The 5,893-nt window shown below is 34.2% G+C and overlaps 1 long non-coding RNA gene across 1 annotated transcript; it reads right to left on the bottom strand.

The window, feature by feature from the left end:
* Nucleotides 1-4,191: 4,191 nt before the first annotated feature.
* Nucleotides 4,192-5,444, bottom strand: LOC125229649. Its single transcript, XR_007177433.1, has 3 exons — nt 5,347-5,444; nt 5,089-5,212; nt 4,192-4,704 (listed from the first exon to the last, which is right to left on the bottom strand). It is a non-coding gene; the product is annotated as an uncharacterized LOC125229649 (long non-coding RNA).
* Nucleotides 5,445-5,893: the final 449 nt, after the last annotated feature.

Below are 5,893 nucleotides of genomic sequence, written 5' to 3'. Positions count from 1 at the left end.
ACTTCGTCATTCCTTTGTTTATTAAATAAGTCAGATCCATGAATTAATTAGAAAGTCTCGTCCGACACAATTTTACTTCATCACTAAAAATAAAATATCTAATAAAAAGTAACGTTACAGATCTAGAAATCTAATTAAGTTACATTAAACACACATGTCACATATTATATGGTTAAAATTCGGTAGTTTTTTATGTACTTTTATATTGAAAGGTAAAAATTTAAACAAGTATTTGAAGTGTTGCACTGTAGGTAATTACAATTTAATTTCATTCTTATAATATTCAAGTGATGATGAGTGCACGAACTGTGAAATTGGAGATGAAATAACAGACGACACATGCCACCCTAGTAGCATTTATCGTTGGGGTGTCCTCGCCAACGGTTGGTTTATTGTTGGGAGATGATAATCGGTCTACCAACAAAGCCCCAACATTGGACCTACCGCATAGAGATTCTGTTGTTTTTCCCACACACGTGTAACATTGGGCCTACTAGCTTTACGGTAGGATAACTAACGAAGATTTTTTACCGTAGGTAGAACATTGGGCTAACCGCATTAAATTCCACGAAAATATATTGTGGTTAAATACGCAGTGGGCCAACGATGTAATACCAACGTAATATTTTCCACAAACTGACAACAATGGGCCAACAGCTTCCACAGTTGGCCAGCCCACAAGGTTTATTGTGTAATTTCCCACAAACCTCTAACGATGGCCCTACTACCTCTACGGTTGGGTAACCAATGATGAATTTGTAGCTTTGGTGTACCATTAAAATGCAATGGGCCAACGATGTAATACCAACGTAATATTTTCCACAAACTGACAATAGTGGGCCAACAGCTGCTACAGTTGGCCAGCCCACAAAGTTTATTGTGTAATTTCCCACAAACCTCTAACGATGGCCCTACTAAGGTAACTGTCCCATATTACGGGAACTTAAGACGTTTCCTACTTTGAGTGAGGATTGTAAAAAATATGTGAAGTTTCTAGTCGTGTTAATTATTTTATTTTAAGGATAAGTCTTCTACGATGGATTTAAGACACTATTTTGCATCGTACCTTCTAATTTATAGAAATTACCGTTGTTTTACTTAACCCTTAGTTTGCCCATTATTCCGGGATACAATTTTGGTATGGCTTCAATTCCGGGAGTCGTTGTACGTAATTACGGGATACCTTTAAAGTCCACGTTGTTGAAGCATAATGTGAAAAAACGAATTAAAAATATTGTTTACATAAATATATAAATGCACATATCGTTTTGATAGATGCTTATACAGAGTGTTTATAATTGGCAATGTTTTGATGGGTTGGGGTGGGATGGGAAATATGATGTTTTACGGTATAACTATTGTATGATATAATGACAGGGTGTTATAAGTTTTACTGTCTGTCTAAGGCATCGCTTTCGAATGGATGAACCAATTTAGATTAGTTTTTTTCGTTTGAAAGCTGAATTAGTCGAGAATGTTCTTAGCCATGGTTGATGAAAAACGCTTTACAATGTCGGGGGGTTTTTTTTTTCAAAATTTAATTTCAATCCAGAAGCTATTGCCGGTTAGAAAAATTGCACGGTACTCGTGAAAATTTCAGTTTTTTAGTACTGGTGATCACTGAGCTACACCGTATACATATATGGTGGTGATACGTTATTCAAGTATGTATATATAAATAAATAGTACTCAATAAATAAATATTATAGGCCGTTCTTACACAGATTGACTGTCTGACTAATTTGTACTATTTTATATTTATATAATTATGTCTATCCTATTATGTATTATCCTCATGTAAATTTTAGCTTTCTAGTAGTAATAATGATTGAGCTAAATCGTAGACGGACAGACTGACTGACGGACAAACCAATATGCGGTATAAAGATTTTTAGCTAACTAAGGAAGTTTAAAAACATAATAGTCGGGTTTCTATACCTTATTTTGTGTTTTTATATTTTAATATACTTTATATAGGCATACCGGAATAAGATACACTCATATAAAGTCGTGTACTTAATTACGGCAGTCAAAACGAAGGCTATATTAAAAGACAAACAAGATTTTTTTCTTAGTACATTGGAAGAATATATAACAATTATACTCAAAACATCGAAATAACCTTTGTGCTTTAATTTTGTGAAATAAAACAAATTTAATGTCGATGCCACACTCAATTATTTCGCACGTATTACTCAACGAGTATACATTTCGTACTCAATTATGAGACTAAAATCTAAAAAATATATGTACCGTAATTATGTCACCATAATCTGTAATCTTTACTCAATAAATTTACATTAAATATATAAATATACTTCACCGCAAATAGTAATAAAACATAAAAACATTGCGGACTGTGTTTCTGTTATTCCGGGATACTCCCGCAATTATGTACACCGCGTCAAAATGGTGTACATTATTCCGGGAGCGGGTATTTTAATTAAAATATGCTTTAAATTAATTTGAAAAGATGATATAAATGTCTTTTAATAACTATAAGACAATTATGATACAAATTTAATATAAATAAACTTACCCGCATCACAGTAAACCCTAAAGAAGTTCCGCTGCCGCGTTAAGCTCACCGTCAAACACGCCCATAGAAACCACTGCGTGGTTGCGACTGACGCGTTTGGAGGTACCTCAAGGCTTCAAAAGATATGATAGATATTCGAAAATCAACTTTTTCGGTTCTATTTGATGTATAGTTAATAAAATACTGCCTTAAATTAAGATTTTACTGATAGTTTCCTTATTTTGCGACAAAAACCAAAGTATCCCGGAATAATGTACCACATTTTACTATCCCGGAATAGTGTACAGTTACCTTAGCTCTACGGTTGGGTAACCAATGATGAATTTGTAGCTTTAGTGTACCATTAAAATGCAATGGGCCAACGATGTAATACCAACGTAATATTTTCTACAAACTGACAACAGTGGGCCAACAGCTTCTACAGTTGGCCAGCCCACAAAGTTTATTGTGTAATTTCCTACAAACCTTTAACGATGGCCCTACTAGCTCTACGGTTGGGTAACCAATGATGAATTTGTAGCTTTAGTGTACCATTAAAGTGCAATGGGCCAACGATGTAATACCAACGTAATATTTTCTACAAACTGACAACAGTGGGCCAACAGCTTCTACAGTTGGCCAGCCCACAAGGTTTATTGTGTAATTTCCCACAAACCTCTATCGATGGCCTTACTAGGTTGGATTAACCAATCAGGAATATTACGATATTCCTGGCTGATAATCCTACGGGATTGTCCAGCCTTTCAGACCTTCCAGCTCCAGCATATCAGACCCTTACCAAATATAATGAAAGAACTCGTCAATACGGATAAGACGAGTCGAAACTCGTCACGCAATATATAATTTCACTTACAATATTTGGTTAACAGGAGACACATTGGACTAAAAGCCTAATCAAAAGATTCTAAATAAAAATAGTTTGATCGGATATAATGTTTTCATATAATGCAGGCCGCTACCAGCTCTCCTTTATAGAAAAAAATATTTTATTAGAATAAAAAGTCATGAAGTAAAATGTCATAATCATTTATTTCTCTACAATAATAAATAAAATCACAATGAAATGAAATTAAGAACTAGCCTAGTCTACAATAGCTACGCCATTTAGGCATTGTACCAAGGATGCTGGAGACATTTGCTCGTTGTATCGCAATGCTGATACGTTGTAGGCTTGTGTCGGTCATGAGCTAAGTACTGTTAGGAATGAAATCCCATAAATGACCGAAAGGAACTAAATCTTGCACGGTCTGAATCGGTCCTTATTAGGTCCTATAGTTCAGTGGGATCGGAGAGCGCTTGACCGAGTGAACTGGATAACAGGCGGAACAAAACAGTAAAAAATGCCATTCGCACAAGTGCGAAAGAGATGAAAGGAATGTTTAAGGTCTAAATCTATGCAGGAAAATTAAATATTTTCTATATAAAATATAACTTGGATAATATTATAGGTACTAAAACTTGGAATTATATTCAGTTACCAAAGATTGGAAAAATATCATATGTAAAAGGAGTCTGGAATGAAATGTATCAGACCTAAATCATCCCTGACTCCCAATAACCACTGATCTAAAGGAACTAAAAGACCAACTAGTTCATTTGACCGATTGACCGAGAGCAGAGCACTCTCTGTAGTGAATGAGCCTAATATGTTGTGCAAGGAAAAATTGAAGTAAAATTAAGAAGTTACTTTTTAATCTGCAAATGATATGTGAATTTTTCCATTTTTCCTTTAATTTAAAATTATGTAAAATTAAGAAGGTTTTGTACTTTATTAGGAACTATAATCAAAATCGGATTCTAGAAACTCAGCGTCCATTGATTCTGAACTACTGTCAGAGTCATCATCATTAAACACACTTAAAATAAACGATTCAAGTTCTTCCATTATTCTGTTTCTGGTTTTACACTGAGCTTCAATATTGAGCACATGATGAGTCATTTTCTTCTAAAGCTCTGGTGTTATGCTGTCAAAAGCTTCCTGAATAAGTTTTTCAAGGTCAGCTGCTGGTATGCCAAAATTTTTGCTTGTGACTCTTCTCTTTGCTGAGCTCCAGATTAGCTCTATCTTGTGGGCTTGTCTGATCCTTTCTTCCCTGGAGTACAGAAGATACCATGGTTAGCTTTTCCCTCAATATTTATTCTTTTCAATGTAGAAAAACTGATATCTGTAAGGAAAAATTAAATTATATAAACACCATTTACATATACATTATAGGACATGTAGTACAGCTCCATATATTGTATGGTCTGATAGCTAATTCAGTTTAAGAACAAGCAAGTCTTGTATTATATAAACCCAATACATTCTTATAAGCACTGTAGGTTTCACAAACAATAAAATTATTTTGGCCCTGCATACAATAACTATAATCCTAACTTTGGTTGTATTAAATCTATGAGTGTTATTAATTATATGTATTATAGCGAGTCCATTTAATAAAAATTCAAATTGAGTGTTAAGTGAATCAACATAATAGTCAAATTAGGTAGGTAACCTATGCTAATCTATTTTTGAAAAAGACAATTACTTAATTCAGTTTAATATTTACCAGTCATTGACGATATTTTCTCTAAATTTTGTTTTGACTGAGCAAATCTTTTCAATCAGCAAGTCTTTCAGCATCCCAAGATTTTCCAAAAGAACTTATTTTTCTTCAGAAACGTCGAGTTTTCCTGAAAACAATAAATACACCGTTAAATTCCATCATTTAAAAAAGATAAATTGGACCGAAATATATAAGTATTTAATGAACTGTAGATTGGTGATATACTTAAACAAAAGTATCAAATTATTATGCTCTACTAACCTAGAAATTTGGACACCACTTTTAGACACTCTATGTTTTCCCTTTCTTCTTGTTTTTGTTTGCATTTGCATACCACGGCAAAAATATCGCGAATATCATCATGGACTCAACAAAGACTAGCTAGCTAGAGCTTGAGTAGCTTGTCAAAGTTATCAATGTCAGAATGACATTTTATTGGGTGTTGCCACTCAATATTTCATTAGACTATAATGTGGCACGAGTTTTACTTTTACATTTCTGATTCGTGAGAGATTATAAACGTGTATATAATCTACACGGCCCAAACGTCGGGAATACTTATATATACTGCCTTTCTCGTTATAGGGCTCTATATTATACTACCCAACATTTTTCTTTATAATTGGCAACACGCGATAATGGTGCCCCGCCCTGCCCTTCCTTAATCAGTGTTGCTAGACGGTTCCAAAAGTCACCATTTTGGTGACTTTTAGCCCTCCTTGGTGACATGGGAGTTACGATTTTTGGTGACTTTTCGGGCTAGCTTGAAAATCTTGAAATGTCACGAATTTATTTTGGAGAAGTGACA

The sequence above is a fragment of the Leguminivora glycinivorella genome, chromosome 9, assembly GCF_023078275.1.
Source record: "Leguminivora glycinivorella isolate SPB_JAAS2020 chromosome 9, LegGlyc_1.1, whole genome shotgun sequence".
NCBI lineage: Eukaryota > Metazoa > Arthropoda > Insecta > Lepidoptera > Tortricidae > Leguminivora > Leguminivora glycinivorella.
Note: the sequence above shows the minus strand (reverse complement) of the source record. Positions and strands in the feature narration are given on the sequence as shown.